Genomic DNA, 25,065 nt, shown 5'->3' on the forward strand with positions numbered 1-25,065 from the left:
CAGGAGCTGTGATTCGCAAAAGCTTATGCCCTGAAAATCTTGTTGGTCTCTAAAGTGCCCCTGGTCTCAAATTCTGCTGTTCTACTGCAGACCAACATGGCTACCCACTTGAAACTCATCTAGCAATTATGTGTTTATCCTGTTCGTCTTCTGTTGTACAGCTCAAGGCAGGGAGGCAGATGTCCTTGGAGGGTGCCCGTTTGAGTGCTGACCAAACCCCATTCTGAGACCAGGCTAGGATTTTGCATTGCATGTGTGGGGCTGGTGCCAGAGTTTCTGGTGCCTGAGGCCGGGGGCAGCTTCAGGGCTGTTGCCACCCCCACACGTGCGCGCATGCGCGTGCACTTCCCAGACTGTGCGATGATATAACTGCATGTGATGTCATCACACAGCATGCCGCTGCGAGCTGGGCCCATTGGCGCAGCTGGGACAGCGTGCGGGTAGCCTCCCAGCCCTCCTGCTCAGTTGTCCTGTGCCACCCTGGTTGCCTGCTGCACCTGGCCCGCAGCTGAGCAGGAGAGCTGGGAGACTGCCCGCTCAGACTGCCCTGTGCTGCCGCTACCAGCACACTCTTCCTCCTGGGCACAGCAGCTGTGGGCCAGGTGCAGCAGGCGGCTTCCCAGCTCCATGGCGCACACCCCCGGTTCCCCCTCCAGCGCCTCAGTGCTCGAGGCGGCTGCCAGACCCGCCTCCATGGACGCGCCAGCATGTGTGCCATAGCTGGTAACACAGATATCTCCAGGATGCTTTCAGAGCTGTTTGTGGCTTCCGTGGGTTGCCTCCACTATGCCGATCAAAGGCATTCCAGGGCTAGACTGTGGGTACCTCTGTGGGTATCTTCTCCCGAGGGGTTGTCTTTAAACTGTAACTTTTTTAAAGCTTTCATTCAGCTCATTGTTTTCCTGCCTGTCCAGTCAGTGTTGTGCATTTTTGATGCAGAGCTGATGGGTTTTAGCCAGTGAAGGAGGAAGAAAGTGCTTTGGTGACGGCAGGGTGGCTCCTTGGGTTTCAGGGGACACGAGCGCTCTTGTCTTGCCAAACAAGGTTTGCCTTCAAAATACCACAGACAGGGTCTCTGTCGCTCTCTCTTTCCCCTTTTGTTCTCTTTTACTGCATTCGCGGCGTATTTTCACGGCTGCGTGCTAGAGTTGAAAATCAATCCAGATTCAAATTTTTCCATTTTGTAATGCGGCGGTGTGGAGGTGTGCGAAGGAGCTTGTTCGGCTGGAAACGTTTGGCCTCGGGCATAACTGGCCGGAGTCAGCCAGACCCTTCTGGAAGAGGCTGTAAAAGAGCAGCTGTTTGGAACCGGCTTGTTCCAGGCGCCCCCCCCCCCCGCCTCCCCACATATGGGAGTGTCCCTCCGCTGTTTTAATTTTGTGTGCTGGTATCTAAAAGTGTGTGTGAACTGGGGAGGGGGGGTCAGCTTCGGTGTGGAGCCCCCCTCCTTAGTTGAGTGGGGGTGTATAAGCATTGCTCTGTGTTTTGAGTTTAAGTGAAGACTTTGTAGCGCTGGGAAAGTCAAGTTTTAATTTTAAAAGAAGCTACCGGGCCTTATGTCTGAAACTCACCTGAAAGAGTGTGCGGGATGTTGGATGCAGTTGTAGAATTTTGAAATTCTTGTGAATCACTAACAGAGCAGTTCTAAGCAGTGTTACTCCAGTCTAAGCCCACTGAAATCAAGTCTGGAGTAACTCTTCTTAGGATTGCTCGGTAAGGCGTTGTAGCTGTTTCCAAGCTGCTTGGGCGTCTTCTTGACCTAAGTGACTTGACTTGATGAGCTGTGGAAGCAGAGTTCTGCCTGATAGAACAGAGTGCTGTTTGGGGAAAAAACCACACACACAATTTTGGCTCCAGTAGCAGCTTCAAGACCAACAGAATTTTCTGGGGAATATGCTTTCGGATCTGGCGAAGTGAGCTTTGATTTACAAAAACTTATACCTTACAAAAATTTATACCCTAGAAATTTTTGTTGGTCTTTAAGGGGTCACTAGACTTGAATTTTGTTCTGCCACCGCAGACTAACAGGGAACCCATCTGGATATGGGGATTGAAGGGACTGTTTTAGCTACCAAGACCGAGCTGTGCGTTCCCAGGTTTTAAAGAGATCTCCCCTCACCCTGCAATGGCCATAGGTGGTTTTTGGCGCAAAGGGTATAAATTTCATGTGAACCCTCAACAACCAAGTGCGTGCTTTTTGCTGTCTCTTCAGCATTCATGTTTTGCCTGCGGTTTGCACACCAAAATACTGATCTGTGTGGGATGCTTTGCTTTGGAGTTGGTCTCCTCTTAGTGTGAGAGTAGAACACCCAGTTTTCTTCCAACCAATTAGTGCAAGCTGACATGCGCAACCAATGGAGGAACAAAACCCTGCAGGGAGAGTGAGCGAGCGCTAATTTAACACACCCCCCCCAAGTCCTTTAAAGCCTTTTCCCTTCTTTCCGGCCAGCCCACTCCCCTGTTTGATCAGGCCAGGCCTGGGTATTCAGTCAGGAAAGCCTTAGAGCTAATAGAAGGAAATGGGTCTTTACAGCCCCTCATCCCCAGAGGCTGAAGCTCCTTTGATGTATGGGTTGTAACTACATTGGGAATTTGGGGGGAGGAATGGAAAGAGGGGTGTGTGTTTTTTGGCCGAGCAGCAGATGGGATCCAGATGGAGTGGGGGTCACTCGATTGAGACAGAGAAGAGAGCGTTGGGGGAGCTTCTCTTTTGGAATTCTGATTTTTTTTTTAACAAAAATTGCAGATATAAAATTCTGTTTTGGTTTTAAATTCTCCTTTTGCAGGAAATAAATGTCGGATGCTTTTATCTTACAAAGCATAGCCAAATATTGTGGTTAAAGGCTCCTGGGAGTTTGAAATTCTCCCATGCCGAGGAGGCTGCACGCCACAACTCTGGCCATGCCTCAGCTGGGACAGATAATTCAGCCTCTTTACATCAGGGGCTGTAGGATTGTTCAGTTGCTTAGAATGCCGAGCTGTGTCAGAACGACCCATCCTAAGACGAGTCTGGTTGTTCCGACTCTGTATGAGTTTCTGCTCCAGCTTCTCCTCTTTCAGTTGGGAACTACACTCAGCACAGTGAGGCACGTGGGAACAGAGGGGTTGGGTTTTTGTAGGTTTAACTAATCCATATTTCTGCAGGAAAAGCCCTTTTTTCCAGTTGGGTCCCAATTTTTTAAAATTTGGAAACGCCAGAAGTTGGGGGAGCAGCGTTGCGTAAAGGGAGAAGCAGGTTGTACCCTTTGCAGTTCGGCTAGTCGGGAGCGTGGAGAAGCAAAGAAAATCTAGGGGGTGTGGAATGTGTACAGACTTGGCGTGGCATGGCGCTTGGGGAAACTGCTTTTGAATGCAATCTGGTATTTACACGTAGCTTCCCTTGCGGACTTCAGAGTCCTTTGCCCTAAAAGCCGTGTTCACAAGTAACTGTAATGCATGTACATCCTGTGTGTACATGGTACATCTGTTTGTGAGGAAGAATGTATCCCGGGAAGTACTCAATACAGAAAAGTCAAAGTGTTCTCTGTACATGGATTGTACTAATGTTCCCTGTCATTTGTGAACAGGGCTAAAAACATGCCAGTAATGTGGTTGCCGCATCAAAGAGACAAAGAAATGGTAGCATTAAGCCAGAAGAGAGCACTTTTAATATCTAAAGTGAGGAGAGCTCTGCGTGTCCCTGACGCTGGAAAGAATGGAAATGGTTTGACCTTCTGCACAGGTGGTCATAATGCGGGGCGGTGAGACTCACACACACCCCAGGCCTGTCTCCCCTGCAGACTTTCATTTCTGCCTTGGAACCTTGTCTTCATAGGGTCTGATTATTTTTCTTGATGATTATTAATCCGGATACTTTTTTTTCTCCTTCTGGGTGGCTGGCCACCATTGCTGAACCCTCCCCTCTTCTCCCCCCCCCCCCGCCTAAGTCAAAGCTGCAGTTCTTCGCTGCTGAGTTCTTAGCACTGCAGTGCCAGGCTTGCAAAGACAGGGTGAAGAAGTCAGCCAGCGTCTCTGCCAAGGCCTCCGCCCGGGACAGCCCCAGTGGTAACTTGGCAAGTCCCGTCTTGTGTCTCCTTTGGAGCCCCGTCTTGTTTACATTCCAGGGCTCTTTTCCCAGGCATCTCCTTGCCGAGGCGGCGGCCAATCAGCTGGCCTTGGAGAGCGTTCAAAAAAAAGAAAAGAAAAGATCTGCTGGAGGGTGGCCAACGGTGCGGCCTGCCAGATGCTTAACTGAGCAAACCTCTGGCCGGGATCCAAAGGTGAATACGTCGGGCCTCTCTCTGTCTCCCTCTGAGACATCTGGCATTCCCTGAACCAGGCACACGCTGTGTTGTGAAGCTGCATGCGCTGCAGAGAGTCGAAGCACAGTCTGTTGGTGCGCGTGCGGATATCCATTTTGGCCCAGGCGATTTGAGAAGAGCAAGTGAGAGGCTGCCTCGGGCCTGGGACCAGGCCCCCTGTTTGTGTGCAAAGTGCTGGCTCTGCCCCCTGAGTCACCGGGCCTCTCCACTCTTAAACATTAACTTAGGCAGCTGATTTACAGTGAGCCGGTCTGTCCTGAGCTCCTCTGAACCACACCCAGGTTTTCCAGCATGCGGACCATCTTGTACTGTTCAGCAATTTGCTTGAGACTGTAGAGGACGGGCAGTGGGCTGGCTGGCTGGAGCTGTTGCTTCACAGAGCTGTGGCCTGAATCCTTGAAGACAGACCTGGCGGGGGGGGGCTCCATCTGCCAGGCAGCTACTCTGTCGCTGAAGCAAAGGTCTTCTCCTAGGCGCCTCCTGCTGCTACCTGAGCAAGGTTTGGGTCCAGTACTGAATCTTGCTCTTGTACTATCGACCGACACGGCTACCCACCTGAAACTATCCTGCTATGTGGTTATCTGGACCCTTTGCCACGGTCCATATTCTCTGCAGCTCTCCAAGGTCTTTGCAGTGGGGGAGCATCTTTCCCAGAACCAAAGATGCGAGGGATTGGTTTGTGGCCTGCAAAATATCCACCTGTCTCTTGAGCGTTAGCGGGCCTGTTCTCAGCTTTGATAATTCGCTACAATGGCCTTCCAGCATCCCACCTTTGAGGAAACCCTCAGCAGCTGCGTCAGCCGGTCAGCTGCCAGATCTTTGGGAAGCATCTGCTCAGCATGCGGGAGGGCCTGGATATCTCCACTGTAAAGGCAGTCGTGTTGCTGGAGACCATTCTCTGGCCCCTGGAGAGCCGTTACAATCTGACTTCATTCAGGGCAGCTGCGTAGATGTACAAGGGGAGTGCCTGGAGTACAGGCTTCACGCACAGGGAGGCCGCATGGCTCATGGGTCTCTGGTCTCTGGCCACCAGTGCTGAGAAAGCTTTCTTTCCTTTTTTTTCCTCCCCTAACTTTGGGACTGCTCGCCACTAATCCATAGAAACAGCGTTGGGTTGGCTGGACTGAAGACCCTTGCTCTCTACGTGGTGGTTCCAGAATGCCTGGTGAGAGACTTAAGTGTGGCTAGAATGGACCCATAGAACTGGGAAAGGGACCCAGGTTCAAATCTCCTTCCAGCAGTGAACCTTCCTCAGGGCCCAAGCGCTCTCTCTTGACCTGACCCACCCCATAAGGCTGTTGTGACAGCGGAGGGCCACAGCTGTCATCTTGAGCTCCTTGAGGAGAAAGTTGGATTAAAATGTGATGGCGGGTAGATGAGGAGACCCTTCTACATTGGCAAAAGGTCCTGCAGTCCTCCTTGGAGGCTCCCTTGCAACCGGTGCTGGACAAACCAGTTTGGTGTAGTGGTTAAGAGCGTGGGACTCTAATCTGAAGAGCCGGGTTTGATTCCCCACTCCTCTGCTTGAAGCCAGCTGGGTGACCTTGGACTAGTCACGGCTCTCTCAGAGCTCTCTCAGCCCCACCCACCTCACAGGGAGTTTTGTTGTGGGGATAATAATGACATACTTTGTAAACCGCTCTGAGTGGGCATTAAGTTGTCCTGAAGGGTGGTATATAAATCGAATGTTATTATGTTATTACAAACCCCCCTCCCCAATGCTGTGTGTAGTTAGTATAATCTGACGTGGCTTTGCATTGAATAATTAAATTCAGCCCTCACATTCCTGCCCCATTTGGAATGTGTTTTGATTCCAGCTTCCCTAGGGGATGAAGGAAGTGACCAGACTAGTGGAACATTTTGGTTTTTTTTTGTTATTAACCACGCAAGTTGACTTCTGAGCCTATATCCATCTGCTAGGCCTTCTTGTTGCCCGGTTCCCATGGCAGCCATTTCCTCCTTGCGTGGAGGTTTGCAAGCCTGGCCAGGTCAGAAGGTGGAGGCGGGATTTCTCTCCTTGCTTTGGTGATTGGCTGCTAAACCCCACAGCCACCTTCTCTCAAGTGGGTTCTGCCCCTATGGGTGGGAAGCTGTGCAGTGGGCATGAGGGCCTACGGAAGGCATGCTAGTTTACCTGTTAGTAAGCAAAGAGATTGCCTTCACTCCCTTCTGAGACAGTTTCCTTCCTCTTCTTATGTAGCTGTTGCGTCACCCGGCTGCCTGGAAGCACTGTGGTAGTGTAACACCTTTCCATTTGGTACATACTGCAAACCTTTTAACACTTTCAGGGGTGGATAGGAACCCTTGGAGTCCTAGCACAAGGTTTTGTTTGTGCATTCAAGGGCACTGATCTCAGTGTATCAAAGAACCAGAATGAAAGTTCAGGGATTTCCTGTGGGGGGTAGGGACTGAGCACCAATATGGAGTCATGCTTATGGCAGAACCAGGAAGATCCAAGCCGAGATCCCCACTAGGCAGTAAGGCTCACTTGGAGACCTTGGGCCTAGTAACTAGGGTTGCCAGCCTCCAGGTGGTGGCTGGAGATTTCCCGTAATTATAACTGATCTTCAGGCCACAGAGATCAGTTCCCCTGGAGAAAATGGCTGCTTTGGAGGGGGGACTCTATGAAAAAGAGTCCACACCAAACCCTGCCTTTCCCGGGCTTCACCCCCAAATCTCCAGGAATTTCCCAACTTGGAGCTGGCAACCCTACTAGTAACTGATGCTGATCAACTTCACAGGCTGTTTGTAGTGATAAAACGGGAGCGGACAGAGCTGCGTGTGCCACGCTCAGGTGGAAAAAAGGCTGAATTGAAATATATTAAGAGTGGTTTATAAACCTGTGGAGAAAGCAAGACTTCTTTTCCCTGTTTCATAGAACAGTAGAACCCACATTTCCCAGTGAAACAGGTGGGTAACAGATTTAGGATGATCAGAGGATTTTCTTCCCACAGAAAGGCGGGGGGGGGGGGGCGAGCTGTGGAACTCCCTGCCACAAGATGTGGCTAGGGATGTGCACAATTATTTTTTTGATAAATCCAATTTTTTTTTTACCAAATCTGAGAAAAAATTCAGAATTCTCTGAATTCGGAATCATTTCTGTAATTCGGTTTGGCTATTTCTGAAAAATTCGGTAATGTCCAGCCATTATTCCATATGGGGAAATCACTCTGGGGTGTATCCAGTGGGCTGGGGAGGGGGCTCATTGTTCATCCAAACTTCGTCTACTCCTGACAGTCTTCTAAACCCCCCCCCCCAAGTTTCATGAAGAATGGACACCAGGGGCCAATTTTACGGGTACCCACAGAAGGTGCCTCTGATATTCTCCATTATTCCCTATGGGTAAAATATCTGGGGGGGGGGTTTCTGGGGGGGCTGGCATTTTTAAAATAAACTTCACTAAATTTGGAGAGAACGTTATACTGACTATCCTCTAAATATTCCCCAGGTTTCAGGAAGATTGGACCCCAGGGTCCAATTCTGTGGGCCCCTGAACCTCTGGCTCAAATTGATACTGATCAATGCCGGCGGCTGCTGTAGTACTGCAGTAGATATTGATGCGCTAGCACTTTGTATCACTTCATAAAATTATTAAAAAATCATACATTAATATCTGTTGAGTGAATTACGGGGACTTTGGTCTGGTTGGGCCTTCAGAAGCAGGCTGGTTCTTTCTTGCATTGAGTTGCGTTAACAGCCTTTCCTGTCTCGGTCTGGACTCCAAAGTCTGCCTAATTTCGAGATACTCTCACTCCATAACGGGGCCTGCTTTGGATGCAGAAAGCCCCCAGTTCAGTGTCTGCATGTGGGGAAAGGCCTTAGGGCTTTTTTTCTGGGAAAAGAGGTGGTGGAACTCAGTGGGTTGCCCTTGGAGAAAATGGTCACATGGCTGGTGGCAGAGGGCAATCTAAACTTGCCTCTGTCTGGAGATCAGGGGGCGGGGCCACCAGCCATGTGACCGTTTTCAAGAGGTGCCGGAACTCCGTTCCACCACGTTCCTGCTGAAAAAAAGCCCTGGCCTTACTCAGCCTAGACCCCCAAGAGCCGCAGCTACCGAGTGGATGGAGCCCGCTCATGTTCCGAGTCCTGCCTGAAACAGCTTCCCCTGTTCGGAGGGGAGAAAGGACAGGCGCGGTCGTGTCTGGCACACATCTGGGAGCTGAACAAGAGCTTCAGATCTGAGATCTGAGCAAGAGCTTCAAACACCTCCTAGGTGGGGTGTCCTAACCTCTGGCTCTTCCGGGGCAGTGTTAAATTTCCACCAGCAGTCTCTTAGGAGGGGAACCCTTGCTTTGCTTCCCTTAAGCCTTTTAAGCTGAAGGGCCTTTTAAAATGGGGGAAGGGGGATGGGGAAAGGAGAGGGAAGCCCAGGCAAGCCAAGGACAGGGTGAGAGCAAGAATTATGGAGGTTAGGAAGCCAAGTGGTGGGGGCGGCTCCCCTCCTTCCTCAGGCTGGCTACTGAATGAGCGGAGGTCAGCCCAGGAGGGTGACCCCCCTCGGATGCCCAGCCACGCACGCCAGGGAACAAAAGCTCGGCGGACAAAGTCCCAGCACGGAAGGACATTCTTCCAGCTTGTTGGGAGGCTGCCGAGCCGAACGGGAAACATAACCTCAAAGAAAAGGGGCTTGTGCTCCAGGAGAGAAATTAGTAAGCTGTGCGCAGTCACCGAGCAGGTCCCAAGAGCCACCAAGTGCCTCTTGCAAATGCTGCCAGCAGGGAATTCTGGGTGACAGGCGTGCCGAGGCAACAAGGGGAGTTGAGAGGGCCTAGGTTCGAAACTAGACACTTCCTCTGCTTCCCGGGCGACCTGGGTCAGGGGCATTAACAGACGGGATTGTCCTTCTGGATCGGATCCACCTAGGACCCGTCTGTTTTCCCACACCAAGAGGCCTTTGGGTGCACGAAGACATGAGCCCTCCCCTGGGATCTGGCCCCGATATTCAGTGAAGAGTTGTGCTGAACACAGAGGCCTCCTTTTGCTGTTTTGGATGATGACCATCGATGAACGTCTCCTTCAACATAGCATGTATCGAATATTCTTTGAAAGCCATATGAATCAGGGATCATTGTGTTCTGTGGTAGTGAGTTCCACACGTCAGCTACATGTCGTATGAAGTTCTTTTGTTTGTTTCAGCGCTGACTTGTTTTTTAAAAATCGAATCTCTCCCCCTTTTTTAACTTCAGATGTTCATTAAAGGCTGTTGCCGTCTCCGGTGTTGTGAAGATTGTCCAGTGACTGTTTTAGGATTGTTAAGCCAGCGCTTCGTGTGGCTGTAAGCCCCAAACCTGTTTTACTTGGCTTTTAAAAAAAAAAATCGCATTTGTGCAACTGGAAGTCTGGGGGTGTTAGAAGCAACAAACTCTCCTTTCTCACCCGACTCTCCTGTCTAGTTTTTATAGGAGCGTCTAGACTCGGTTTATCGTCTTCCAGGAATAGTGAGAGAAGTGCTGTGTTGGGGTGCGGATGAGCGCCTTTTGTGCGGCCTCATAATTGTAGGGCAATCTGCCAGGTTATTGGGCCATAACGTGGAGGTGGCTGCTCCCGATCTAGGAAATAAAACTGTGGTGGTGTGTCTTTTGTGTGTGTGTGTGTGTGTGTGTGTTTCTTTGAGAATATTAAGAGTTCTTTTCTGGATCCAAGGCCCTCTTTCCCACAGCAGCCAACCAGATGCCCTGAAAATCCCCTTTTGTAGGTGGCAGAATTCTAACAGGGGCTGCCTCTGAACAAGGAGGCGCCGTTTAGATATTGCCGCTAAAAACCATTGACGGAGAACCTTCTTCCGGACTTTATTCGTGCGCCCTCTTAAATCAGTCTAAGCGAATGGCTGTCGCTACATCTAGTGGCCGTGAGTTCTACATGCCAGTTATTCATTGGGTGAAGTATTTTCTTTTGTGTGTCCTGAATTTACTTCCAAATCAACTTCTTTGGTACCCCATCTTCTGATTCCAGAAGATACTTTTCTGCTGACCTGTGATATATATATATATTTTAGAGCCTTCCTTCCCACCTCTTGAAAGCAAAAGATGAAACGGGGGTTATAATTTGGGTTCCCCTCCCCTTGTGGCCAGCTTGTATTTTCATGAGTAGGGTAGAAAGGTGGAAGGGAGAGGAGAGAGGATGGATAAGAATAGCAAGGAAGTTGTACATTCTCTCTGGTTCCCTTCTCTGCAATTTTCTGGTTAGGATGCAATGTGAAATGAATTAAATTTGGCAAAATATTAGCTTCTAACTTCTGAAATTGGAAGTAGGGGAATCCAGTGCAGCCAGCGGCGAAAACGAATGTGGATTGGGAAGCCTTGTGTTTAAATTTCTCCTCTGGTGCTACTTTGATGGCCTTGTACACACATGCACATAGACACAAACACTGCTGTATGGGATAACCTGACCATGGAGCAGTTATTCACCAGGCTCAGTGATTGCCAACATTTTCTCCTTCACGTACCCTTTGGGTTCTTTATTGGGCTGTGTGCATGCATGTGCATGCCTGCATTATTTGCTGGTTTTATTGAGGGTTATAGATGTTGGCTTGTTTAATTGTCTTGCTTTTTTAATGAATTAACTTGTGACTGTGTTTTGGAGTTTTTATTCTGGAGCTGTCATGGGAACTCGTGGCTGACCGATGGGCCAGAAATATTTTAAAATAAATAACTGCCGGGGTTCTTGGGACGGTGATGATGAAAACCTGTATTGGAGGGGGGCACTTGGAAGCTCCTGTGTGAGGCTTATGGATTACTGATTCAGGACAGAGGGATGAAAGTTCTTAACTTGTGGAACTCCCAGCCACAGGATGCTGGTTGTGCATGCACAAGGTGGCTTTAAAAAGGGAATGAGACAAATTCTGCCATGGCAGCTTTGCTCATCTGGACAGGGCCTTCGGCAGATACCTCCCTGCAAAATCAACTGCTGCCCGCACACGTGCTTTCTCTGTGGTAGCCCCCACCTTGTGGAATGGCCTGTCTGAGGAGGTCAGGAAAGCTCTCACTCTCCAGGCTTTCCGCAAATGATACAAGACTGAATTATTCAGGAGGGCTTTCTACTCAGATTATAGGGCGGTGTCATAAGTAATAGCTCAAAGAGATGCCTTGGTAGGGACGGGGCCTATACGCTACACTTTTGGATACTGTCTACTGATGCAGATACTGGGGAGTTTCCACATTTGCTAAACATGCCATGTAAATTTAGTTGTGCTTTGTTTCAGAAAAATTTCACCTCTCTGCTCATCTTTATGATTTTTTTCAAATTTTCTGCTACCATACCCTGTTGGATATGTTTTCCCCGAACGTCCTAACTGTTGTACATTATTGTACTTTGATTAGTGAACATCCTAACTGTTGGTTATATTGTATTTCACTTGCACTGCATAACCTGCCTTGAAGGATAGATTTTTGGGTGGCTGCAGGCGGTGATGTTCAGAAGCAGCCTCCCACTGCCAGAAGCAATGGGGCGGGCGGGCTTTGACCTCTCTGCCCCTGCTGCAGGCCGTGTTTGGCCACTGTGGGAAAGAAGATGCTGTGGCCCATTGAAGGCTGTCAGCTCTGTATCATTTGGGCAAGGCTCAGTACCCCCTTTTAGCTCAGAAGGATAAATTGGAAATCTCTATAATTTCTAGATTTCTGGATAGCCCAGGTGAGCCTGATCTCGTCAGATTTCAGAAGCTAAGCAGGGTTGCCCTTGGTTAGTATTTGGATGGGAGACTTCCAGCGAAGACCAGCACTGCAGAGGCAGGCCAATGGCAAACCATCTCTGATAATCTCTTTCCAGGAAAACCCCACCAGGGAGCACTATAAGTCAGCTATGACTTGAGGGCACTCTCTACCACCACCATAATTTCTAGATACGTGCAAGTAGGGTGCAGGATTGAGCAAGGGTGACTAGGGGGAACATCCACTTTCAGGGGCAGTCCATTGCTGGGTACCATGGCAATGGTTAAAGAAGTGGGAGACTCTCCCTCCTTCTAATTCCAGGGGCTCCAGTTCTTCCTTAATAGCAGGAGTGCGGAAAGTGTGTGCGGAGGGGCGCACTGGTGATGTCCACAAGCTGTCCACCACGTCCTGGGAAGAAACGGATTGCATGTCTCTTTCCTTAATGACTGCAGGAGGGTCAATTTACTAGCTTTTAAAATATTGATTAGGGTGTTTTTCTGCATTAGCTGGCAGAGAGCGGATAATTTCTTCTCTGTCGCAGCTGACCACAGCTGTTTGAAGGTGCTCTTCCTCCCCCACCCGCATCACCCACGAAGAGATCCCCTCTTTCAGAAAAGCAAGATAAGGTGATACCGGCTTCCCTCCCAGTTTGGAAAGCCAGTCTAGCTTTTCCGAAGATAATTGTTACAGGTTGCTTCCAAACAGGGCCGGTGCCAGAGGTTCTGGCGCCCGAGGCGGCGTGCACACGCCATGGACTACGTGATGACATCATCATAGATGTCATCGCGCACCGCAGGGGGGCTGGGCAGCTCGCGGAGCCCCGAGCACAGAAGCTGCGAGCCACTGCTGGGGCGGCGTGCAGAGGCTGCTCCGTGCACCACCCCAGAAACAGCTCACGGCTTCTGCGCCTGGCTGGGGTGGAGGAGCACGCAGCGGAGCTGGCTGCTGCTGCAGCCAGCCAGCTCCATGCCACCACCGCCACACACCCCAGCTGGGCACACAAGCCGTGAGCCGCTGCTGGGGTGGCACCTGGAGGCTGCGCCCGGCTGGGGTGTGTGGCGGCAGCGGCAGCACGGAGCTGGCTGGCTGGCTGCAGCAGTAGCTGCAGCCCAGTCATGCCAGCTTTGCTGCGTGCGCCTCCACCCCCGACACCCCCTCTGGCACCCCTCCAATGCCCACGCGCCCGAGACCACCGCCTACCTGGCCTCCATGGGCGCGCCGGCCCTGCTTCCAAAGCACTACTTCATATATATATAAATGTTTTGGCTTTTTTCTGGGTTACATCAAAAGTGACATTTCATTTATAAATGTTTAGGGGAGTTTTTCCTTTTCTGCTGGGGCTTACTAAATAAGATTATTTGGATTAAGATAAGCTTGGTCAGGTCTGGGCTGTTGTAGTAACTATTTGTCTAGTTAGCGTTACAGTCAATGTTGTGAGCATGAGAATTGTCCTGCGTTTTGGTTTGAAGGAACACCCCCACGCAGGGCTTTTTTTCAGCAGGAATGCAGTGGAACGGAGTTCTGGCACCTCTTGAAAATGGTCACATGGCCTGCGGCCCCGCCCCCTGATCTCCAGACAGAGGGGAGTTGCGGTTGCCCTCCGCGCCGGCAATCTAAACTCCCCTCTGTCTGGAGATCGGGGGCGGGGCCACTGGCCATGTGACCATTTTCGCCGAGGGTGATTTAAACTTTAAAAAACTCCCCCCTTGTTCCAGCTGTCCCAAAGTGACGTCATTGTGCAGTCCCGGGAACATGCGTGCTCTGTGCACGTGTGGTACCAGGGGGCCCTGCTCCCAAGTAAACACTTTAAAAATGGAATCAACTGACAACCTGGAAAAAAAACCCTAACTGGATTGCCTGCCTTCTGGTGGCAGAGTATAACTTTATTTTAGGTTATATATCACACTGGAGCAAAGGAGGTTAGGTGGAACATCTACATTTAGGGGCAGTCTGTCTCCAGGTGCCAAATGATAAAAACAGCAGTAAGAAGCCATGCAGTCCAATAACATCAGTGACAGAAGAATAAATTGGCACCTGATTAGAGGATCATTTTAAGTTATTACCAGACACCCTCCTCAATTAAACGGTTTCTAATGGATCTCTGGAAGGCTGGGAGCCAGACAGGACGACTGATTTGATCAGCTTATGGAACTCACTGCCATAGGATGTGGCAATGGTTGCTGGCTAAGATGAGTTTTAGGAAGGGTTTGCAGGAAAACCCACATAGGTTAGGCCTTTTGGTAGCTGTTAGCCTTGCTTGCCAAAGTGGGTATTTTGGAGCCAGCTGGAAACGGAATGTTGGGGCAGGACTTTTGGTCTGACCCAGTTTAGGCCCGGCCTTAGTTCTTCTTCCCCGGTATGAAATCCACTCTGAGGAAGAGTTCCGTGTAAGCTGCAGCCCTGCATCCTGCTTTTCGAACACCTTTTTGGGCCCTGTTTTTTTACATCCCTAGTGGTTGATCATCCCAAATGGTTAGCTTTTTCCTTTTTCCCTGGTGCAACTGTGCAGGTACAACTGTGCAGCCATTAAAAACCCCAGATTCTAGTTGGAGGTGCTGTTTTCTCTCTTCTTCAGAAACCTTTGCTGAGCAAATCTGCGTCAGGGTTACAGCTCCGGAGAGGCTCGCTGGCAGCGCTTTGCAGAGGAGAGACAGCCAGCTTCACTTCGTGAATCTCATGCTAATTAAGTGGTTACCAAACGATGAGCAGGGAAGGCGAGATGAAGGGCTTGGTTGGCGAGGGCTTAATTGCATGCTGGGATTCTGGCCCTAGACCTATTTTCAGGGCCTCTAGCTTGGGGTGGGGGGTGGAGCTGCAGAAACGAATGGGTGGCAGATGGCATCAAAGTAGCTTGGTTATCTTGCACTTTCTTTCCCTCGTGAGTGACGGGAATAGTCCAGTCCTGCTGGATCTGGGGCAATATTTGACGGTAACCCCCTCCCCAAGCACGGGAGGTGGACCCCTTTGCTGTGTGGACCATGAAGAATTCAGGCTCCAAAAATGGATCTTCTTTAGATAGACCAACAAGAAAAGTGCCTATGTACGAAGGGGCATATAGTAGAAGAGGGGAAATAGGCAATAAATCTAACGGACACCCACAAAAATATTAAAAATGAAACTAATAAAGAATGGTAATAAAATGCACAAACATCTCAAAACGAATCTCTGGAGAGGAATAGTTCTGCATTTTCTGGGGGTCTCATTATAAAGAGACTTGTGTACACATGGAGGTTTGATAGTAGTAAGGAGACAGAATAAGGAGAGGGATATATTCTGGATCCGAGAAGACTGTACATTGAAACAACCTGCTAGCAGATGTCATTCCATTTAATATTCCATTTCAGTTTCCCTTTCATGTTTTATGAAACCTTCTGTTTATGGTCTTATTGTAGAAGTTTATTGATGCCAGTGAGTTTTATATTCTTCGATGTTTCGTTTTCATATGAATACATTATATGGTAGTTGATACTGAATGTATTTTTTTCTGTCTGTGCCTTCTTTATTCTTTATCACCATTTCATTTTTTAAAATATTTTGATGGGTGTCCGTTTGGATAGCCCAGGTAAGCCTGATCTCAGAAGCTAAGCAGGGTCAGCCTTGGTTAGTAATTGGACGGGAGACCTCCAATGAAGACTAGGGTTGCAGAGGGAGGCAATGGCAAACCATTGCCATGAAAACCCCGCAAGGGGTCGCCTAAGTTAGCTATGACTTGACAGCACTCTCCACCACCACCAGTTTGGATTTATCGTATATTTTCCCACTTTAACTATATTCCCTTTGTACTTGGGTACTTTTCTTGACGGCGTATTGGAAGGGTAACCTTTTTCTCTTTTTAGGTAGAAACATAGTTGATGGCACAGTTGGGGATGGGAGAGTGCATCCACATCTGAAACTGTCCTCGCCAACCAATCGTCCACATTGTTTGGAAATGCCTCCCGTCTATGTAATTACTTCATTTTATACCCCATTGGGAGCTGTGCGCTCCCCACTGGCATAGAGGCAGGTTTGATTATGTCTTGGGGAAGTCCTGCCCCATTGCTGGAGCTTGGGGGTGCATGGCAGAGGTAGGGAGAGGCTGAGCGAGAGGTTTGTGCCAATAACAAGGGCAGTGACTGACCCAGCTTTTACCTGAGGCTGACTCTGCTTTTTGGGCATCTGTGCAGTGGCTGTTCTTGCACAGTTGTGTCTTGTCAGTGCGGAAAGGGGTGTGCCTGGACTTTGACCCAAAGGCATGCCCATTTGGGCACTTGGACATTAAGGTTGCATGTGGCCCCTGTTCTCTTACAGAGGTGGCATCCACTTTGAATGCTTGGTAATGTTACAGGGAGGTGTAATACCTGGGGTTGGATGCGGGCTGATCTTAGTGATTCTGCAACCCTGGGCAGAAGTTCAGGATGGGACCCAGAATCAGTGCTGCCAATGCCACTCCTGCTTCTTGAGCCACCCCAGACTCAAGAAGGGGGCAGCTCTTGCCCCATGCAAGGTGGAACTTGGAGGGCCATGGGCATGCAGCAACTGCTGAGCTGGCCAGCTGCCACCCAAGCCCAAAGGGGACGGGCGGGCACAGTTTGGTGTAGTGGTTAAGAGCGGCAGGACTGTAATCTGGAGAACCAGATTTGATTCCCCACTCCTCCACTTGAAGCCAGCTGGGTGACCTTGGCTTGGTTACAGCTCTCTCAGAGCTCTCTCAGCCCCACCCACCTCACAGGGGATAATAACAACATACTTTGTAAACTGCTCTGAGTGGGTGTTAAGTTGTCCTGAAGAGCGGTATATAAATCAAATGTTATTATTGTTGTTATTATTCCTCTACTTTCTCACTCTGTTAGGGGTGGGGCTATGGGCGGTTGGGGGATCTGCCCAGCCCAGGGCAGCTGCCCTGGATGCCCTGTGGCTAAGCTTGTTTCTGGTTGGGCTGGAGAAACCCAGATTCAAATCCTTTCTCAGCTATGATGCTCACTGGGTTGTTCACACTCAGCCTAACCCTACCTCACAGGGAGGTTAAGAAAAATGGAGAGTGGGGGGAGGGCTGGAACAGTGCAGACCCCCATTTGGAGGAAATCTGGGACACTGATGTGATAGATATAAAATGTGCATCTATTCAAAATAAGCAGACGTCCGTGCCTCCCCCTCCAACATTTCTCCCTTTGGAAACGGAGAACCTGATTTTTCACACACAGTCTTGTGGCCCACTCTGTGGATAAGCAATTTCTCTCAGTGGCCCTCGAGCCGGCAGTCATTGTGCCTGCAAGAATTGCTTGCCTCCCCTTCCAGCTTCCATATCAACTTGCTCGGCTAAGGGAGGGCTGTCCACCATCTCCTCTGAAGAACGGAGGGTCTCCGGCCACTTTCCTCCCACCTTCTTCATTTCTTTCGCTGGCCCACCTTCCTTCGTTTTTTGGGAAATATATTTTCTTTAGGGTTTTCCTAGCTTTGCAATTTGGCAGTTCTGGTTTTCCTTGAACGCGCTTTGGTGCCCGTGCTGTCTGTGCCCTGTCCATTCCACTGCCAGTCCTTCTGGCTTCCCGGGGCTTCCTTTTCCAGCCCATTTCTTCCCTCCCGCCCTCTTTCTCTCTCTCTGGTCGAGGCCCGCCTTCTGTGGCTTTGCTCTCTTGGTCTGAGAGGGGCCGATAAATCCTGCTCTCCCATCCCCACCCTATCTTACAAGGCCAGCTCACAATGGGCTGACAAAAGGCGAGGAGCGCCCTTTAAGCTGGAGGGAGTGGCGCCCTTCAGCGCACTCCTTTGGCTCTTTCTCTCTTATGCTCCCCAGACCCTTGTTAGCAAGCCTTTGGGACTCTCTGTTGGGTGTGTGCATTTTTTTTTAGTGCCGCGTGCCTCCAGGGAAACCCGCTAGAGATGGCACAGGTGAGACCGTAATGGGGGGGGGAGCTCTTTACCTCTTCCTCCCCAGATATCAGCTTGCAGAGATCCTTTTTCTATTCAGAGAGGTTCCGTTTTGCATTGTCACTAATAGTCATCAATTAGGTCTGTCCTCCTCCCTTACTTTTAATCCCATCTTCTCTTTGGAGTCATCTCTGTTAGTGACTGTTGCCACATCTTGTGGCAGTGAGTTTCACAAGCTAACCGTGTAAGGTGTAAAGTAGTACTTCCTTTAAAAAAAAAAAAAGTCCTGAACCTGTGACCAGTTGAGGGGGCTGTGGATCCTGTTCTCGTCCCTTTCATCTCCTTTCCGATAGATCAGGAAGGGACTGGACAAAGCAAGGGAAAGGCTTTCATGGAGAAGAGGTCCATTGCTGGGGAGAAGCACCAGAGGTTGGCGAGGAGTTTGTGCTTTCTGTGCTTAAATCCTGAGTTGAAAAGGGAATCCCTCTTGCTACCGTCTCTCTGGCTTTAGTATAAAAGCAGTTCTAATAATTTATTTATTTTGTCCAATCTGTTTGCTGCCTTTCCCCCTAATAGGAACCTGAAGAGGTTCACCACACTGTTCTCCCCTCCTCCACTTTATATTCACCTGTGACTGTGTGTCAGGCCCAAGCTCACCCAACAAGTTTCCAGAGACGGATTGGAACCCAGGTCCTAATCCGACACACTAACCACTACGCCAGCTGGCTGTCGGAACTATCGCCCCGCTATTCTACTGGCATGCTGAAGGCAATAAACAGATTTCACTGTTGCATGAAAATAAACTGCCATGACAACTTAACAGCAAATTGGAGAGTTTGCTTGCAAGGAGAATGATTCGGGGGGTCAGAAACCAGAGGGGTGGGGGAGAGTGATCCGACGGCAGAGTTCTGCATGTTCGAGGGGCTACTCTCTCCGGCATTCCTTACATTTCTGGGCAGGTTGTGGAAATCCCCCTAATTCCATTTACAGTCAAGCAAGTGGCCGTTTCTGCGCAATCCGTCTTGAAAGAGCTAATTGCGCTCATTGGTTAATGGCTTAAGAATGTGTACTTAAAAAACTGGGGAGGGGGGGAGCAAACGTCAGACTGGTTTTCTCCCGCTGCCCTCCCCTCCCCAGAGGGCTTGGATCACGCTGTGACCTTCTGTGTCGCTTTCCTTTCGTGGCTCCCAGTTCTGCTTCCTTGCAGTGTGTTGGCATGTGAAAACTCTCCTCTTTAAAAAGACAGATGTTGCAATAATGCGGTTGACCTTTCAAACAGATTTTTCGGGTGTTCCAAGTGCGGGGCATGAGTTAACACAGTGTTAACACAGTGTAACACAGGGCAGTGTTTCTCCAACTTCTTTTCCGTGAAGGGAAACCCTCGGTTCAGTTTTCAAGGAACCCCTACGGTTGCAAATGTTCCCAGGCTAGAAAAGGATTTCTTTATAATATTAGCGTACATAACCATAATATTTCAAAGGATATTTGGGATTTTTCCAAGGTGTTTTCAGTTTTTTTTTTATTCCAAGATTTCTTGTGGACCCCTTGCCCTGAGGAGCCCTGGTTGGGAAGCACTGCTGTAGTGTCTTAGGTGAAGAAATGAAGGTCACCAGGGGGTTCGCCCAGCATAATGCTGCCACGGAATGTTAGCAGATATTATTGGAGAGAAGAATTGTGTTGGCAATAGAACATTGATACGGTGTGCTTCGGTGGCCAGAACCTGCGGAGTGCAGTGTTGATGCAGAAAGAGTTCTCTAAAAGGTTGAAACCATTGCGGGGAGGGGTGTACGCCTTAAATACCTATGCTATCTACCCCATGGATTATGGAGGACTCCGGTAAAGTAAATGGCCTTTTTTCCAGGTGTTTGCTCAGTTAATCCGGACTGTTAGCCAAGACATTTGGGGCCTGGTAGGCAGAGGTGACCTTTAATTGCCCTTTGCAGTGAACTGGCGCGTTAGTCGAGTTTTGACGTGTCTGAATGAGGAACGCTGCTCGTTGGAGCAGGAGGCCTAAACTCTTAAGCTGGGGAGAAGCCTCTCTCCGATGCACCTGCTCATTTCAGTCACGGGGTGTAACAGGAAGCAGCCCCAAAACGGCGGCTCTGCAACCGGCTTCCTGGTTTCAGAGGCTGCCTGGGACGAAAACAGCTTTTCAGTTCCTCAATTTTATTATCTCTTCTCCCCTCTGGCTCCCTTCCAGTACCTGAGCTTTTGAGCAATAAATGCGTCAGTTGGCCGAGAAAGAAGGTCTCGTGGCTGGATGGGGGATTACAGGGTTTCCAACCATTTGTGCAGCTCCCCCTTTGAAAAGATGCCCTGGGGTCGGTCATTTCGAGCTGCTGTCAAAATTGCTGCTGTGCAGTGAGAGAGAGAAAAAAGATGGTTCCCGCTGTGTCTCTGTGTGCTTCAGAACTGGCCTCGGTTGGGGAGTGGGGAAAGAGTTCTGTTCCCTCCACCAGGAGCAGTTGGGTAATTCAGAGCAGGTATACTTGCTGGCCCTTTGAAGAGGCTGCCTGTGGCATCTCTTTGTGAGTTGTTCTTCTGGCACTTCTTGTGCCTCTTTATTAGAAGGAAGGAGAAACAAGGGTTGTGTGGGGCTCCTCGGAGGGCAAGAAACAGCTGCTGTCTTTTTTCCAGGTGCCGAAAGATGGTGCCGGTTTTCATTTGAGGAGCAGGGAGTGCTTGGGCTATTGGAAGTTTGGGGATTGTTGACCTCAGGTTGTATAGTGAATTGATACTTTGGAGAAGTTAAAGACGGGACTTCAGAATTGTTCCTATAAATATGCAGCCCCAGCTGCAGTGGTGTTGATGGATTGGCCCCATTTGGACTCACTTTGTCTGCCCTGCTGGGGCAAATGGGTGCAAGTCGTCATAACCAGCGGAGTCCGTTTCTTCCAGCGTGGTTTTTGTATGTAGCTTTTCTGGCATGTTCATCACAAGCACTTCATCTCCCTTCATTCTTTGCCACGGCTCTGTAAAGTAGCGTGGATTATCATTCCCATATTATAGGTAGAAGACTGAGGCACAGGTGGGGCTCGAACCAGGGGTTGCCTCAGTTTATGCTGAGGGGCTTTTAACAGGTGATGTTTCTTAAGTGTCCCTTGAAAGACGTAATGTGTGAATGTAGCAGATATGTGTGTTGTGCAGTGTGGGGCAGGGCAGGAAGCAGGACGGGCTGCAGTTTCTTGTTGGTAGACCTGAGTTTGCTTCTACATAATGCATAATAGGACTTTTTTCTTTTCTTTTTTTAGTAGTGGTGGTTGCAGGGGTTTTATTGAAGGACGTGATGGAATTTATGACAGAAACCCACCACTTCTAAAACAGCAATTCCGACTCCGTTCATACCTGAGAAACACACATTTCGTTCTCAGTTTCTTTTTTTATCGTGGTCATTATCTGCTAATATCGCAAGCAGGACGAGGTGATCAGTCCGTGCTGAGTGTCTGTACGGCTGCGCCCTAAAAATTGTGCTGCTGATCGGAAAAAGGGTGGCCATAATAAAGGAGAATGCATCCCCCCAAATATGCACACAAGCAAACCCTTTTGAATGGTTAAAGACCTTCCTCGTGTGCTTCTTTACAAAGCTTCCAGGGACTCTCCTGCTGCCTTGCCTCCTCGATGTTTATATTTTAACCATTTTTCTGTCTTTCTGAATACGTCCAAAGAATTTGGTGGAGGTGCTTTAGACTTCTTTATTTCCCCATCTATCACCCCCTTTCTTGCTGTTTTGCAACCGCAGTAGCAAATGAATACAAAGATGGGATGTTAAAGCACCCTCTTCCTCCGCCCACTCTGCTGCCACCAACTGGCAAGTCAGTTTTACCTGTGCTGCCTTCCCAGCGATGGGCAATCAGGCCCCCCCAAACTGGCCATGCCCGATTTGCAAGCCTACCGATCTTGCCAGTCGGTACCCTGTTTTTGGTACCCATGCAGAGTGCCCGTGCTCCAAGAAGCATGGTAATTCCTTGCCATCTTGAGTATTGAAAATTTCTGGCCTGGTGTGATGAGCAGGAGGAAGCCGCTGCTGTCCGAGATCAGTTGCCGATTTGGGGCAATCGGCATTCTTGCCAGCAGAGCGAAGGGGCTATTAATAGCGGGGAATGGGGATCAGTGGGACACCCGTGTCCTTTGTGTCAGAGCTTGAGTGAGTGCCTCCTCCCTATTTTGGAAGAGTCCTGCATCGTGCAACAAGAGAAGTGCCGGTTTTGCACTTGTGTGTACAAATGCAGGCGCAGTGTGTGGGGAAGAGAGGATTGGGTGGTATGAAGCAATCCATGGACCTTTCTAAGATTCTTTCCGCCCACACTGCCAGTTACAGTTTGATAAGCAAAATGGTGGTGGCCATGATCGTATCAGCTCTTTTCTCTCTCTCGTTCTGGCCAAAATCTGGAAAAATATGACTCCTGAGATGGATCCACAAATGGGTTTGCTGAACTACGTAGCCAGCGTTTGTTTCTGGTAGCCACTGAGGTTTTGTTTTCTGGTTCCATAAAGTCATACAGTGACTTTGGGTGCCAAAGAGCGGATTTCACAGAGGGGGCAAGAAGCAACTGAGTATATATGGGGGGGGGGGATTCCACCCATCCAGGGCATGTTGCTTCTCTGGTGGAATACATAGAAGGTCCCCCTCTTGATCACCAGAATGAAATTTCTAGTCACTGCAGGTGACCACGTTTGTGGATCCCATTTGTGGATCCCCTGCATGACGCCCATCCATTTGGAGCGCTGCAGAGCAAAAAATGTTTGGGCTTTTATCAAATGCTGTTTTCTGAGTGACTGGTGAGCGACTTTCCCAAAAAATGGAGGAGGGATGCTTTTAACATAATTATAACCTGAGATATCTGAGAAAACATCCAGCGGATTAGAATGAACGTTCAGGATATTTTTTTCTGAATTACATCACCGTCACAGATATCTAATGCCACACAAATTGAGGTGTGTTGTGCACCAGGCATGGGAGTGTGCGTGCATGCATGTGTTTATTGTCGCCCAATAAGTAGGATTATCACCCAATTAAAAACTTAACACAATGAATTAACGCAGGTTGGCAGGGAGCCAATCGGTGTGGGTGGTGATTACTGTCAAGACCTGGTGAGTTCTGGATCAGATCCCTACTGGGCTATGGAGCGCACTGGGTGACTGGAACCAAACACACTCTCTCTGTCTCTCTCTGTGTCTGTCTCTGTCTGTCTGTCTGTCTGTCTCTGTCTCTCTCTCTCGGCCTGACCTACCTCGCAGGGTTGCTGTGGAGGATAAACTGTGTAAAAAAGGAGAATCTTGAGCTCCTTAGGGGGAGGGAATGAAAGACAGGGTAGAGTTTGAAGTGTGCCACTGTCATGGACCAAAAGACAAAGCTTTTCATGGCCTTGGTCCGTCATATCTGTGAGACTGCCTCTCTCCCTGTGCTCCACCATGGCAGCTTTGCTCATCTGAACAGGGCCTCCTGCGGGTGCCACTTTGCGCATGAGCAAAATCAGCAGCTGTCCATACATGTGCATTCCCTGTAGTTTCCCCCACCTTATGGAACGGCGTCTCTGAAGAGTTCAAAAAACCTCCCACTCGCCTGACTTTCCACACACGATGCAAAACTGAATTATTCAGGAGGGCTTTTTACTCGGTTAGGAAAGCTGCACTGTAATGAAGTGGTCTGAAAGAGATGCATCAGTAAAGGCCTAGGGTCTATAGACTGTACTACTATGTACTGTCTGTTGCTGCAAGTGTGATCCTACTGGGTAGCTTCTGTGTTGCTTATTTCGTCAGCCTTAGAATAGCTTGTGCTGTTTCAGCATTTCTTCAACTCTGTATTGGATTTCCGTTGGTTTTAAATCTTTGCAAATTTACATTTATAATACCCTGTTACATTGTTTATTGAAATGTCTTTGTCTGTACAGTTTCACACTGCGTAATCTGCCTTCAGTCTCAAACAGTTGGGCTAATAAATAATATCCCTTTAAAACTCTAAACCGCTGGGACAAAAGTACATGAAGGACACGTGCAACCCTCTATAAACCTGCCCCAAAGTCAGGACTGCCACATTCAGAGTTTCGGGAGCTCACAGTGGCAGTCTTTTCAGAGATGACCTCTTATTTCGTTAAATACTCTTTCCCTCAGAGGCTCCCGTGTGGCCATCACTTCAGCCTTTCTGTGCTCCTGCACACCCTGGTTTGATTTTAACAGACTTTCATGTTGCATAAGTTTGGCTTGGAGTTGTTGCCTGTTGTTGTTGACAGACTGACCTTCTGAGGCCTTTTACACAGGACCTTTTTAACTGTCTTAATACTTGCTGTTTTTTTTTTAAAAAAAGGTTTTATTTGCATGCTGTTTTGAAGACACTTTGAATGTAAAGCGCCCCTGAGGAATTCTTTCGAATAAAATTTTTGATGCGGAGGAAAAACAGTGGTTCTGAGGGAAAATGGCCTCCTTAGAATATGTCAGGCAGTGTCCTGAAAGGTCATTCCCTTCTGAGGACTGCCTCTTCTGAAATCTGCCTGCTGTGTGGTGTGGTGTTGGAGGGGTAGTATTTTTGTTGGGTTTTAGCCAAAAAAAACTGTTCCGTTCCGTTAATTAGGGACACATTTTCAACTTTGGAAATGGCTTTCGGTTTAATGGCCTGGGCCTTAAAGAATCAGTAGGCTAGGAGCCAAATAAAAGTGGCAAATCCGACGCTGCCGTCCCTCGAAAGAGCTCTGTCTTCTCGAAAGTCAGCTGGGGAGGAAGAATGTGGCAGAAAGCCTCGAAGCCGTAGAGGAGGGCGTGGTAGAAATCTGGCTTGAGTCCCGGCGTTTTTTGGTTGTCACCCCCAGGGCTCCGTAGCCGCCTCAGCCAAGTTGCTGACCCTGCGATTTGCAGGCACTGTGCAACATCTAATTAGACGAGGGCTGGGCCTGGTGTGTTAATCCTTAAATAAGGGCCCGAGCCAGCCCGGAAACGGAGTGGTTGCACCAGGGTGGTGCTGGTTTGCCGCAGACTTTTTGCTCGTAGGCCTGTGTCTCCCCAAGCCAAATGTGGGCTGCTGGCAGCCGTGAAGGCTAGGAGCTTGGTCTTTGTGCGTGTGTGTGGATAGAGGAATGAACTAGGATCTGGGAGGCCCGGGTTCGAATCTTGTGGAAAGCTTGCTGGGTGTCCTTGAACCAGTCACACGCTTTCAGCCTAGCCTACCTTGCAAGGTTGTGGTGAGAATAAAATGGAGACAAGGCGAATGATGTAGGCTGCTTTGGGGAGAAATGAAGTAAATAACTTGGGGGGAGATTCCCCTTTAAATGTAACGGGCC

General features: G+C 49.2%; 1 protein-coding gene across 1 annotated transcript in view; it reads left to right on the forward strand.

Annotated features, from left to right (window-relative positions):
• Positions 1-25,065, forward strand: part of ARID3A (AT-rich interaction domain 3A) — a 54,815-nt gene that overhangs the window by 14,987 nt on the left and 14,763 nt on the right. The window lies entirely within an intron of this gene.

The sequence above is a fragment of the Eublepharis macularius genome, chromosome 5 (assembly GCF_028583425.1).
Source record: "Eublepharis macularius isolate TG4126 chromosome 5, MPM_Emac_v1.0, whole genome shotgun sequence".
Lineage (NCBI taxonomy): Eukaryota > Metazoa > Chordata > Lepidosauria > Squamata > Eublepharidae > Eublepharis > Eublepharis macularius.